We start from the raw sequence: 14,710 nt of genomic DNA, 5'->3' as shown, positions 1-14,710 counted from the left end.
AGGAAATGGGATTTTCTCTGTAATTGTACAGTGTACAGTACACATTAATGGTCTCCACTCTCAAGACATGATACATGCAGGTACACATGCATACAAGTTCAGTAGTCTACAACGGCAATATGTTCCAATGTGCAGAGCAGTGATGCATAAATCAGGCTATGAATTCACATCTTACCACAGTTACTTATTTCAGCTTTGATTTTTTTATTTGTTAGTTCTCCCAAACAAAAAACAGGGAAGAAGCAAGACCTCAATGAAAATGACATCTTAACTGGTTATACAGACCAAACAAAGCGTTACACATTCTGTGGAAATATTGAGACTCATTCTTGCTAACTACCACACCTATTCATAACAAGAGATTTCAAACAGCATTTAATACAAGGGGTACAATTTCTCCGCTAACATATGCCAAGGTTATGCAGCATACAGACATGGGACAAATATGCTATAACACATTAAAAGTGTACTGTCTGCAGCAATAGATGTTCAAAACAAACTCAGTGAAGCTACAGTATGGTAAGGAATTTTGAAGAGATGTGATTAATGAACATGCAAATGAAGACAAGGAATAATGTATATTCTGCTAAACAATCAGGAAATACAGAATACTTTTACTTAATTAATAAAAAATAAGAAATTATTTCAAATATTTCTGTATGTTAAATTCAAAAATAAGCATCTCATTGTAGGGTGGTACTTTTTCTTTTTACGAACAATTATACAAAATGCCTTAAAATGTTGTAATTTCAAAGGGAAAAGTATGTCGATTAACTTTGCGAACTCCCGCAATAACTGACAGCCCAGGAACAAAACACACCAACATTACAAAATGTTAAATGACTACGTGCAATGAAAGATGACAGTGTGAGGGTTAATGAAGATTATACCTAGATTCCACGTAACACGTCAAGCACAATAAGAATGCATTATTTAATAACCCACAACATATCATGTACTATTTACTTGTTAACTGGTAAAACTCTTGATGCACACGAAAGTCAAAAAGTACAGTTGTGTACACTTAACATAAATGTAGATGTTCGAGTGTATTCACTGTTGCAGTCATCACATTAGTATTATCTGCTTGCAGTAGCCCTCAGTCGGTCTGATTAACAAAGTCTTGGGTCCTGCATCGGTTGCTGTCTCTTCTTCTATGACGTCAGGTCGTCAGGGGTATACAACATGCAGCCGATGCCATTACATCAGTTTTTCTTGCCCCAGATGTCAGGTGCCCCCCTATTAGGAAGCAATTAAATATATAAATATACAAGGATATACCTCCCAACAAAAAAGCAAATACACCAAAAAGCTTTTAAGCATAGTAAAGGAAAGTAGAGATATAGCCAAAAGAAGTCAGGGGGCTGGAGGGAGAGTAACTAGGACTGCAACAGTGAGTACACTGGAACATCTACATTTATGGTAAGTGTACACAACTGTACTATGTTCTTCGTGTTTCACTGTTGCAGTCATCACATTTGGGTAGATTCCCAAAGCTAAGGTTGGGAGGAGGAATTCAGATAGCATTAGGACCAGCTATAAGGCCCTGCAAGACTGCAGTGGCAAAGCCAGCTCTGGATTTAGAGAAAATTGGCAAATGATAATGCTTGGTGAAAGTATGTACAGAACTCCAGGTAGCAGCTTCTAGGATGTCCCTGGTAGGGACACCTCTGAGAAAGGCTGTACAGGTAGATGCAGCCCTGGTTGAGTGGGGTCTGATCCCCTGTGGGATAGGTTTTCCATGGTGCTTACAGCAGAAATGAATGCAATGACCTATCCATTTAGAAATGGTCTGCTTTGAAACAGCCTTCCCCTCTGCCCTTGCAGCAAATGCCACCAGCAGTTGTTCAGATTACCAAGTAGAATCTAAGTTGTTTGTGCACATCTAAGGAGTGCAGTATCCGTTTCCCTTTGTTCTGTGGATTAGGAAAGAAGGTTGGCAAATTAATGGACTGATTAAGAGCCACACTGGATACCACTTTGGGCATGAAGGATGGATTTGTTCTGAGGGACAGCCTGTCCACATGAAAGATGATGAAAGGATCCACTGCCATAAGGGCCTGTAATTCAGATGCCCTTCTTGCTGAAGTGATTTCTAAAAGGAAAGCTGTTTTCTAAGAAAGAAATTTTAAATCTGCAGTAGCAGCTGGCTCGAAAGGAGGAAGAGTGAGTTTCTCCAAGACAAAGTTAAGGTCTCAGGCTGGGGTTGGAGCTCTCCTGGGTGGTCTTAAATTTATGGCCCCTCTGAGGAAGTGCTTGAGCAATGGATGAGAGAAGAGGGGAGGTTATGTGTTATAATGAGCTGAAATGGCTGAGGCATAAATTTTGATGGAGGAAAAAGACAGGCCCTTGAGAAGAATCTCAGTTAAGTATTGTAAAATCTGAGGTAAATTGGGCGCTGCTGTGCTCATCCCTTGAGATTGGTTCCAGGCACAGAATCTTTTCCATTTTTCAGCATAAAATTTTCTAGTACTAGGCCTCCTTGCCTCTAAAATGATGACCAACACTGGTTTACTGAGGGATGGTAAAGGAGAGATTAGGTAATTAGCTGGGCTGCTAGGTTCAGTGTTGGAAGCTGAGGGTGCAGAATCTGGTTCTCTTGCTGAGACAACAGGGAAGGAGTCTGAGGCAGGTGCCATGGGGCCAACCGTGACACACTGCACAAGAGGGGGTACACCAGTGTTGGTGTGGCCAGTCTGGTGCAATCAAAATCGTCCTTGGTTTGTCCTGTTTGATCTTTAGTACTTTGGAGAGCAGAGGCAGAGGGGGAAGGCATAGACTGATAGTTTTTTCCAGCTGAAGGACAGAGCATCCACTTTCCAAACTTGTTTGTGGGGAGTCCTTGTGCAAAATTTGTCCAATAGGTAGTTCTGGGGGGAGGCAAACAGGTCTATATCTGGGCTCCCCCATTTGCTTGTCAACATGTTGAAAATCCTTGGTTCCAGTTTCCACTCGTGTGGGTCCATGAGATTTATGCGTAGTCCGTCTGTCAGTGTATTTAATTTCCCTGGCAGGAACTGAGCTTGTAGATGCACTTGGTAGCGCAAGGCTGTGTTCCACAATGCCATGGCTAGTCTGAAGAGGGGGTAAGAATGTGTACCTCCCTGCATTTTTATGTACCACATAACAGTGGTGTTGTCCATCTTTACCATTAATTGTCCTGGAAGAATTTGGTGCTTGAAGGCTGTCAGAGCATTCTGTACAGCTAACATTTCTTTTTGATTGATATGCAGGTGCATTTGACTTGGGTTCCATTTGCCCTGAATGCACTTCCCTGCCAGGTGAGCCCCCCATGCATAGTCTGATGCTTCTGTTGTTAGGGTTTGGGCGGCAGGGGGTAGAGTGAATGGTAATCCCTTGTTTTGGTGGCAGGCCTCTGCCCTAATAGGAATCATTGCTTCTAGATCCTGAGAATGTTGACACCATAGGCTTTTTAGATACCATTGTAGTTTCCTCATATGCAGTTTTGCATATGGAATTAAAAGAATGCAGAAGGCCATGAACCCCAAGGCTTGCAGTATTTGACTTGCAGATAGCAGGGTTTTTGTGGCCACTTGTTTGAAGTAGGCTGTCAAATGAATTTGTTTCACTGGCGTGAGGAAAGCCATCTGAGAAGTTGTATTCAAGCTTGTTCCCAGGAATATAATTTGTTGACAGGGTACCAGGTGTGATTTATTTTCGTTTATGGTGTACCCCAGACAAGTTAGCACCCTTTGTACAAACGCCAGATGATTCAAAAGTATGTCCTGGCTTTCTGCCTGAATTAGACAATCATCCAGGTATGGGTATATTTGAATATTTCTTTGCCTGCAAAATGCAATAACTGGAGGTAGGCACTTTGTGAATACCCAGGGCGCAGTAGATAAGCCAAAGGGTAGTGCAGACAACTGATAGTGCATGTAGCCTGCTTTGAAGCGTAGGCATCTTCTGCAAGATTCCCTGATTGGGATTTGCAGGTATGCTTCCTTTAAATTTAGTGATGCCAACCAGGCATCTTTGCCTAGCATAGGAAGCAACTGGTGAAGAATCAGCATCTTAAATTTTGGAATCACCGAAAAGGTGTTTAGAGTAGACAGGTCCAGGATAGGATGCCATGAATTGTCTTTCCTGGGTACCAGGAAAAGTCTCTAGTAGAAACCTTGTCCCTTTTCCTCTTCTGGTACCAACTGAATAGCCCCCATGCTTAGGAGAGAAAATACTTGCTTTTGGGCCTCTGTCCACTGATTTGGGGTTAGACCTGGCCACCCGCTTGGTGTTAGCAACGTGTGGAAGTGAAATCTGTATCCCTGGGACACTATATTTAAAACCCATTTGTCCTGGGTAATGAGTTCCCAGTTCTTTGCATGAAGAGCAATCTTTCACCCCAAAGGGGCAGTCAGTTGATAAGTGCTTGGAAGTTTTAAAAAGAAGTCATTGAGACAGTTTACCATACATGGGAGTTTTATTGCTCCCAGACTTGGAAGTGGAGGCCCCCCACTGCTTAGTCCTGTGCGTACTTTGGGACTGCAGCCTGGGAGCTCCGCTAGATCTGGGTTTGGACTGAGAGGGTCTGGAAGAAGCAGGAAAGGACCAATTCTTGGAAGGCCAATGCCTACTAAATCTTGGAGGTTGTACTTGTAAAAAATCTTTAACAGTTTCCATAGATTTAGCTTTTTCTTCCATCTTTTTAAGAACAACTTCTGTCTTGTTGGCAAACAGGCGGTCCTGGTTTAGGGGAGCATCCAGTAATTTTGCTTTAACATGATCTGGTAGGGATTGCTCCTTAAGCCAAGCAAGCCTTCTAAGTACAGACCCAGTTACAGCAGCCCTGCAAGATGCCTCTAGAGAATAAAAACCACATTGCAGCATATGTTTTCCAACTTGTTCAGCTGAATGCAATAAATCCTGTAAATCCTTATTTTCAGCAAAATCAGGAATCAACATAATTTTCTGTTTAAGCAATCCAATAATATGCTGCTGATACTTTAACATATGAAACTGGCAGTTTAATGCCCTAATGGTCAAGGTTGCAGAAGTGTATACCTTCTTACCCCATCTATCCAGCGCCCTGGAGTCTCTATCAGAGGGGGTAGGATTTTTGGCAGTAGTAGCTTTAATGCCCTTGGGCCCCTGTGAAATGGTCTCAGGTTCCACAGTAGGATTTTTAAAAAGGAACTTGTGAGAGTCAGGGACCCTGTAATATCTATCAGGTTTTCTGGGAGCAGGAGGTAAAGAGTCAGGGGCCAAGCTAGATTCTACATCATCAACAATGTCTAGTACAGGAGGTATGGCTAAAGGCCTGTGCTGGGGCAGGAGTAAGAAATCCCTAAGCCTCTTTTTATAATCAGAGAAATCCTGACTTTCCCAATGAAAATGCTCCCTGAGAGTATGCAAGGTTTCACCAAAAGAGAAATCCTCTGGGGGGGGGGGGTAGAGGGAATAGAGTCCTCAGCATCAGAATCCTCATAGGTAGATAAGGGTAAATCCTGGTCATCAGAGGAAAACAGAAAATTCTGAATCCTGGTTAGAAGTATCATAAACAAACTCAGTCCTAGGTCTCTTAGAGGGGGAAGGCTGGCTTCCCGATTAAAGTAATAAGGTCTTCAGCCATTCTTATCATTTGTTTTTTAAGCATAGAGGCCTGACCATGTGGTCTGGGCATCAGTTTTCTAGGCATGGTTCGAGATTTAGGCCTTGAAGAAGAAGATGGCGTCGGTTTAATATGCAAGTCAGTAGGCCTGAATACACCCTCAGAAGCCGGTGCATGCACAGTGGATCCAGACCCATCCAAGGTAGAGACATCCACAGGTTCCACAGTTGAAGCATCTCACGGCATACCGGACTCCGAATGGGTCTCAGTAGAGGCCTGCGAATCAGAAGTAGCGGTTATCAGGGGCTGCGAAAGCGCCTGAGTACTGGCGAACTCGCAACTGGCTTAGGAGAAGCGTCGTCGGCAGCTTTGGACCCAAGTGGCCTGTCTCTGTCTAGCTTTGCATTTTTTCGGAATGTCGGTAGTCAAGACATATCAGGTTAATTGAACCGAGCACCAAAATATTTAGAAGCGTAAATATACCGACGACGGATAGTTTGTGTTTAAATAAGGCACAAAACCAACAGTGAGGTATGTCATGGTCAGGGCCTAGGCAAGGAATACAGTACGAATGAAAATCTTTATGAGGTATTTGCTTTCCACAAGTAATGCAATTATTTACTTTTACTGACATTGATTAAGAGCAAGAGGTTTCCCCAACGGGGTACTTAGCTTTTAGTTGAAGACTCCAGTTCTGAAACTCGAAAATTTAAATTTCAGTAGTTGGCCGACTGGCACTTGCGAACTGCTTTTGCTTCGGGCACCGCACGGCAAGAAAGACTGATGTAATGGCGTCAGCTGCATGTTTTATACTCCTGATGAACTGACGTCACAGAAGAGGAGACAGCAACCGACGCAGGACCCAAGACTTTGTTAATCAGGCCGACTAATGGCTACTGCAAGCAGATAACTCTAATGTGATGACTGCAACAGTGAAACACGAAGAACATCACAAAGATTCTAACTGTAGTTCTGCATATCCCATTTCTAATAAGTGCAGAAAGATGCACAAATAGTCTTAAGGCATTTTTTTGAAGAGTGCAAGCACACTGCAGTAAACTTTCACATAGCAATTCAGAGGATGCTTGCAAGACAGCATTAAACAAATCAAACTCTCAAGAAAAGATGTTGAACTCTGAGCTATACTGTCCCCATTTCTGATAAAAATCTATGTAAAACAAAATAAAACAGACCATTGTGCGACATTATAAAATCACTTTTACATTTGCAGTCAGATAAATCTCTCTCTCCACACACACACACACACACACACACACATTAATATCACATTTATAAGATTGTTGACCAAGACCCATTTCACGGAGTTTTTTTTTTTTTTTTTTTAAATAAAAATAACTTAAATTTCTCTTCAGTGGTTTGACTTCCAAAGATCATTAATAGCACCATGCCACTCTAAGTGTAATATTAAGGTGATACAAAAAAACACTGTCACAGCATGACAGGCACAGTATCACCCACCATAACAAATGCATACACTTAACATTTTATAAAAAAAATTAAATTATAAAAATATGACTGTCATTGTACATGTGGGTGTGAATGACCTAAGACTTACCTCCCTGGACTACATGAAAAGAGACATGGAGGAGCTCTCGGATTATGTAGCCCAGGCAGGTATGACCCTAGCGGTGAGAAGCATCCTACCATCACCTGCAATGACACCACAGTAAAAGCAGAAAATGACTGATTGTAACAACTGGCAAAGTTTCTGGTGTTATTCTAAGGAGATCCAGTATCTGCTTATCTGTTTACCTGGGATGACATGAATGACAGACCTCAATGCTTTGCCAGAGATGGCCTGCATCTATAACCTCTGGGTTTCCGGATACTGGCCAAGGTTCTTGCCACCCCTATAGTGGCTTTTTTAGGCGGTGTTCCAAAGACCAAATTACCACCATAACAGCTACAAACAAATGCAATGTGAGGGTCATGCTGCTCAACTCTGGAAGTCTAAATCTCAAAATGCACTCGCTCAAAGCACCCCTTAAAATGGAGAACATCAACATTTGTGCAGTAGCAGTGACCTGGTTCAAAGCAGCAGAAAGCACCCCTGCACTACCAGGCTATAACTCATTCCACACCGTTCGGCCCCAGAACTTAGACCGAAGCTCCAAAGGCGGTGGTGTTTCCATATTCATAAAGGATGCACACACCTCCAGACTAGTAGCCCAACATAACGCATCAGATATACTTCAGGGGCACTTCAGGTGCAGCTAACATTGGATAAGACAGTGATTCAGGTCATAGCCTGCTACAGGTCCCCAACCTCACACACCACATTTCTAAACACACTAGAGAATATTATGGTCCAACCTAAAACTCTCACACTGGGCGACTTCAACTACCCCCTCCATTAACAGGGAAAACTACTCATGTACCAACATACTTGCCCAACATTTCCTGGAATTCATTAATTCCAATGCCTTGGACCAGTTTGTTCTTACCCCCACTAGAGGTAGCAACATCCTTGACCTAGTCATTACTAACATGGGCAACCATTGCTCCACACAAAGAGTCAACTCCTCCCTGGTTAGATCAGTCCACAAACTAATCACCTTGGAAATTCACATCCCTCCAACCCCCCCCCCCCCTCCACACACACACACACAAAGGTAACCACCATGAAAAACTTCTCCAAAGCTAACTTTGGGCTCCTAAATGCAGATGTGCTAACTTCACAGCACCCATGCAAATGGAGAATAGTTGCACGACTGCCGAATCATGCACCAATGCACTGTATGAACACGTACACAAATGGATGGGTCTCACCATACCCAACAGAACCAAGAAGCTCTCCTCCAAAAAAAGGAAGCCAATCTGGTGGTCCCCTGCCATAATCAAACTCTACAACAGGAGGAGGAAACTGACGCGGAATAAGGTGAAGTCCCAAGACTGGAAAATTTCCCTTATCAGCCTCAACAAAAAGTTGAGATCCCTCATCAAATCCTCTAAAGCTAGCTATGAAAACAGAATTGCAGCAGATAGTAAAGACAACCACAAGGCCTTCTATAGTTATGTAAAGAATCTCCATGGCAATACCCAGATTTGCTCTGAGCTACTGCACAATGGCACCTCCTATACCAAGCCAACAGATATTGCCAATATACTGGCAGACAGATTCAGTGCCAACTTTAGTCCTTTCCCCCAAAGGACCAATCACAATACCAGTAGACTGCTAGGCACCCAGTATTATTGCACAGGTTAAAACAGCACTGCCGAAGGACAAGAATACAGCTTCTATGGGACCTGACAATATCCCTGGCTGTGTTCTACATGAACTAGAGAGCGAACTGGCACCTCACCTGTGTGCCCTGTTCAATCACAGCCTCACCTCAGGCTTTGTCCCTAGTGAATGGCACACTGCTACAGTCATCCCCCTCTCCACAAAGAAGGAGTGACTACAGACCCTGAGAACTATCGCCCCCATTAGCCTGATGAGTTTGATATGCAAAGCTATGGAACGCATCACGGACATACTAAACAAGGATATAAAGAATCTCCAAACTCTGGATCCCACACAGGTTTTCTGAAGGATAGATCATGCCTGCTCATCCTGGTCGACTTCTTTGAGTCAGTCACCAAAGCTGTGGATAAAGGCAAGGTAGTTCATACAGCCTACCTTGATCTGGCCAAGGCCTTTGATACCATTCCCCACTCAGGAATAATAGAAAAACTCACTAAGCTAGGCATCAACCCCTGTATCACTAGGTGGGTTGCAAACTGGCTCACAGATAAAACCCACAGTGTGAAAGTAGCTGACTCCAAGTCAGACTGCAAACCAGTCATGAGTGGAGTCCCACAGGGTTCGGTTCTGGGTCCTCTCCTGTTTGGTATTTACTCCTCTGAAGTCCAGGCCAACACGAAGGGACTCTGGCTGACAAAGATCGCAGATGATTGCAAGTTGGGAGCTACTATTAACTCCCCAAGTGATGTTGACATCTTACAGAAAGGCCTCACTGAGACCAATGACTGGTGTCAGAACCACGGCCTTAAGCTCAATGCCAAAAAATGTGTCATCCCCTTTTGAAAAACCCAGTTCCCATGAATTACCAAATCAATGGTAGTCCACTGAACACAGAAGGCATTATAAGAGATCTGGGAACACAGGTTGACAGCAACCTCTCTTTTAACCAACATATTGCCACTGTGGTCAGAAATTCCTTCTATGTGGCACATCTCATTACTAAGGGTTTTGCATCCAGGAAGTAATAGGTCAATGTCTCCCTCTACTCTTCCCTCATTAGGCCAATCATCGAGTACAATGCCCCAGTTGGCATGTACCTCACTAGACAACTGCAACAACTGGAGAGGCCGCAAAAGTACCTCACAAAGAGGATCTTAGGCCTTAAACACTTATTCTATATGGACAGACTCAAAAAACTCCAACTATTCTCTCTCTCATATCGCCTACTTAGAGGTGATCTCTGCTTGACTTACAAAGCCATGTCTGACTCCGCTCTGTTAGAAATGCTACATCTAAAGAAATCTCAATCCCACTGCACCACACGCTCCAGAGACCTTAACCTCATTACCACAATCAACAGAACATGCTGGAGGGACAGGTTCATAACCCACAGACTGCCTATGCTATGGAATAGACCTCCCATACATATCAAACAGAGCACCTCACTGGACCTCTTCAACAGAAATCTTGATGAGTGGATAGGAAATAGAAAATTCACTCCAGGGATCACTCCAGTGGCTCTATTCAACAGAGGCACTGGGAACCAAGGTTGGGTGGCACGATGCTAGGGTAACCCTACGGACTAGGCTTGTAAAGGCTCCAGGGCCATTAGACTAGTACACACCTATGAAACTAAACACTTATTTTGGATGAAGGAGGAATGAAACATACAAATACATCAGAATGTGACATCATGTCTACTTTTATTTCCAACCAAAAAAGAAAATTTTGCTTATTTGCTAGGTACTAAATCATTCTGGCATGTGCACTATGGGTGGCTGTCCATACAGGGCATGATGGCAAGTATACATATCAGTGTGACTGCACACCAAAAGGATTATTACTTACTCTCACCTATGTGTATGTATGCATATGTAAAGGATTTATGTCAATAAATTAAAGCCAAAAGTAACAAACATAGTTTGATGAAAAATACAAATAAAAATATTTTTTGCATGTGCAAAACATCATCTGGAAGCAGTGTCAGCGTGATGTCATATTTGGGGGAAAAAGGCAATATTGGCGGGACAGTTAATGTCCAATTAGACCATCTTGAAAAAAATGTTCATGCATAGATAACTAGGTAATCAGTCTGCAGACTACTACAAGCCTAGCCAATATCCACAGGTGACAGGTAACCTTGCGTCCATGAGATAAAGACCTTAACTATTACACCAACTTTAAAAATCAGGGAAACCAAACTGTAAGCAAATGAGATAAGTAACTAAAATGCACTGTTGAAATTAATTACTTAAAACACAGAAAGACAGTTATGCGAAAAGTACAGTTATGTACACTTACCATAAATGTAGATGTTCGAGTGTATTCACTGTTGCAGTCATTACATTTGTGTAATCCTGCTGGCAGGTTGCCCTCAGTCGGCCTGAATTCCAAAGTCTTGGGTCCTGCGTCGGCTGTCGTCACCCCTTCCCTGACGTCAGGTCGTCAGGGGTATAAAAGAAGCAGCTGACGCCATTTTCTTTAGTTTTTCTTGCCCCAGATGTCGGGTGCCCCCAAAAAGGGTAGTCAAAATTTATATCTATATATAAAATAACATGCAGCAATATAAACTTTACCTTCATCTACAAGCAAATACACCACATAGGTTGTATAAATCAGAGAAGGAAAGATAGGTTCCATCAGAAGAAAAGGGGGAATGGCGGGTGGGTAACCTGGACTGCAACGGTGAATACACTTGAACATCTACATTTATGGTAAGTGTACACAAATGTAATATGTTCTTCGTGTTTCACTGTTGCAGTCATTACATTTGGGTAGATTCCCAAAGCTATGGTTGGGAGGCTGGAGCTAAACAGCATAAGGAGTGGCTATGAGACCCTGGAGAACTGCAGTGGCAAAGCCTGCCCTGGATTTGGAGTAGAGTGGCAGATGATAGTGCTTTGTAAAGGTGTGCACTGAGCTCCAAGCAGCTGCCTCTAAAATGTCCTTGGTTGGTACTCCCCTGAGAAAGGCTGCTGAAGTGGCTGCAGCTCTGGTGGAATGTGGCCAATGCCCTTAGGCACTGGCTTGCCATGGTATAAGTAGCAGAAACAAATGCAGTGGCCTATCCACTTTGAAATAGTCTGCTTTGAGATAGCCTTTCCTAGTGATGCTGCAGCATATGCCACTAGTAATTGCTCTGTCTTTCTGAAAACCTTGGTTCTGTCCAAGTGGAATCTAAGCTGTCTGTGTACATCCAAAGAATGCAGAATTCTTTCCCCCTTGTTCTGTGGATTTGGATAAAAGGTTGGCAGATGAATGGTTTGGTTAAGAGCCACACTGGACACTACTTTAGACATAAATGTTGGGTTTATCCTCAGGGAGATCCTGTCCGGATAAAAAATGATAAAAGATTCCACAGCCATGAGTGCCTGTAGTTCTGAAACTTGTCTTGCAGAAGTTATTGCTAGGAGCAGAGCTGTTTTCCAAGATAAAAACTTTATATCAGCAGTAGCAGCTGGCTCAAAAGGAGGCAGGGTGAGTTTTTCCAAGTCATAGTCGAGGTCCCATGCAGGCATTGGTGATCTCCTTGGAGGCTTTAAATTTTTGGCTCCTCTGAGGTACTGTTTTAATATGGGATGAGAAAAGATTGGTGGCTCTGCATTGTAATGAGCCGAAATGGCAGAGGCATGAATTTTAATAGATGAGAAAGATAGGCCTTTGTCCAGCATCTCAGTTAAGTATTGCAAAATCTGAGGAATATTTGGAACAGCTGTATCAGTTCCTTGTGCCTGGTTCCAAGCACAGAATCTCTTCCATTTTCTAGCATAAGATTTTCTAGTACTAGGCCTTCTGGCTTCCAAAATGACACCCATCACAGCTTTGTTGAGAGGTGTGTTTTGTATGACTACATTATCCGCCATGCTGCCAGGTTTAAAGTCCTGAGCTGGCTGTGCAGGATCTGATTGTTTTGCTGGGACAGTAGATGCGGTACTTGAGGTAGGGTCCAAGCTGGGCATTGAGACAAGCTCCTTAAAATTGGGTACCAGTGCTGGCGGGGCCAGTCTGGTGCAATCGGTATCATCTTTGGCTTCTCCTGTCTGACCTTTAGGAGTGCCTTGGGGAGCAGAGGCAGAGGGGGAAAGGCATATACTGATTGGACGCCCTATCCTTCAGCTGGAAAAACCTCTTTCCATACTTGTCTGTGATAAATCCTTGTGCAGAATCTCTTTAGTTGGTAGTTGTGAGGGGAGGCAAATAGATCTATGTCCGGGCATCCCCATTTCCTTGTTATCATGCTGAAGACTTGTGGATCCAGCTGCCACTAGTGGGGATCCATGAGGTTTCTGCTTAGTTCGTCTGCCAGAGTATTTTTCCTTCCTGGAAGGAATTGTGCCTGCAGATGTACTTGGTAATTCAATGCTGTGTCCCACAAAGTCATGGCTAGTCTGCAAAGGGGATAAGAATGTGTGCCCCCCCTGCTTGCTTATATACCACATGACCGTGGTGTTGTCTGTCTTTATTAGTAGTTGTCCTAGTTAAAGTAGGTCCTTGAATGCTGTCAGGGCATTTTGAACAGCTAGCATCTCTTTTTGATTGATATGTAGATGCATTTGGTTTGAGGTCCAAGTTCCCTGAATGCATCTTCCTGCCATGTGGGCCCCCCAGGCATAACCTGACGCATCTGTTGTTAGTGTTTGCCTGGCTGGAGGTAACGTGAACGGCTGTCCCTTGTTTTGGTGACAAGCCTTTGCCCACCATCGAAACTCCTGTTGCAGGCAGGGAATGAGAATAATTATAGTTTCCAGGCTGTGGCAATGTTGAGTCCAAACACTTTTTAGGTACCATTGAAGTTTCCTCATATGCAGTCTTGCATATGGAATTAGTAGGATGCAGGATGCCATGAAGCCCACAGCCTGCAGAATTTTTCTTGCAGATAATTGGGCCGTTGTTGCTAAAATTTTGAAGTAGGTGGTCAGTTGCCTTTGTTTGTCTGGCGTGAGATAAGCCATCTGGGCAGTTGTATTTAAGCTTGCAACCAGGAATATTATCTCTTGAGAGGGTACTAGTTTTGATTCTTTTCGTTAACCGTGCACCCTAGGCATGTTAGAAGTTTTTTCAGAAATGCCAGATGCTGTAGGAGGATGTCCTTGTTCTCTGCTTGAATTAGACAGTCGCCCAAGTAAAGACATATTTGTATTCCTCTTTGTCTGCAGAATGCAATTACTGGTGCCAGGCACTTTGTAAAGACCCTGGGCGCAGTAGATAAGCCAAAGGGCAGTGCAGAGAATTGGTAATGCATTGAGCCAGCCTTGAATCTGAGGTATCTTCTGCATATTTGTCTGATTGGGACAAGCAGGTATGCCTCTTTTAGGTCTAAAGTTACAAGCCAAGCATTCTTGCCCAGCATGGGCAGTAGCTGCTGCAAAGACAACATTTTGAATTTTGGTATATCCAGGAATGTATTCAGAATCGATAGGTCCAGTATTGGCCTCCAGGCCTTGTCCTTTCTGGGTACCATGAACAGTCTTGAGTAAAATCCTTGTCCCCGCTCTTGCTCTGGCACTTGTTGAATGGCCCTCATGTCCATGAGGGATGAGACTTGTTTTTGTGCCTCTGCCCGTTGATTTTTTGGCAGATCTGGCCAGCTGTTTGCCTTTGGCAGGGTATGGAAATGGAACTTGTAGCCTTGTGACACGATATTTAGAATCCACTTGTCCTGGGTTATAATGTGCCAGTTTTGAGAAAAAAGTGCTAATTTTCCCCCTAAAGGTGCTGCCAGGAAATAAGTGCTTGGTGCAGGCAGGGGGAAGTCATTGGGACTGTTTCCTGTAAGGTCGTGATTTGTCTTCTCCACTTTTGGAGGTAGAAGCACCCTATTGCTTTGACCTGTATGAACCTTGTGCCTGGGATCTGCCTCTAGGGCATCTGGGTCTGCCCCTTTGAGGTCTGTCTGACACAGGAAAGGACCAATTCTTCGTTGGCCAGTTCTACTA

The 14,710-nt window shown here is 43.5% G+C and overlaps 1 protein-coding gene across 1 annotated transcript in view; it reads right to left on the bottom strand.

Moving 5' to 3' along the window:
* Window positions 1-14,710, bottom strand: part of LOC122792184 (microtubule-actin cross-linking factor 1-like) — a gene marked incomplete in the record, with an annotated part of 3,579,694 nt that overhangs the window by 76,274 nt on the left and 3,488,710 nt on the right.

Source organism: Protopterus annectens, chromosome 1.part2 (genome assembly GCF_019279795.1).
Source record: "Protopterus annectens isolate FY-2018-M chromosome 1.part2, PAN1.0, whole genome shotgun sequence".
Taxonomy (NCBI): Eukaryota; Metazoa; Chordata; order Ceratodontiformes; family Protopteridae; genus Protopterus; species Protopterus annectens.
This window is presented reverse-complemented; position numbering and strand designations above follow the sequence as displayed.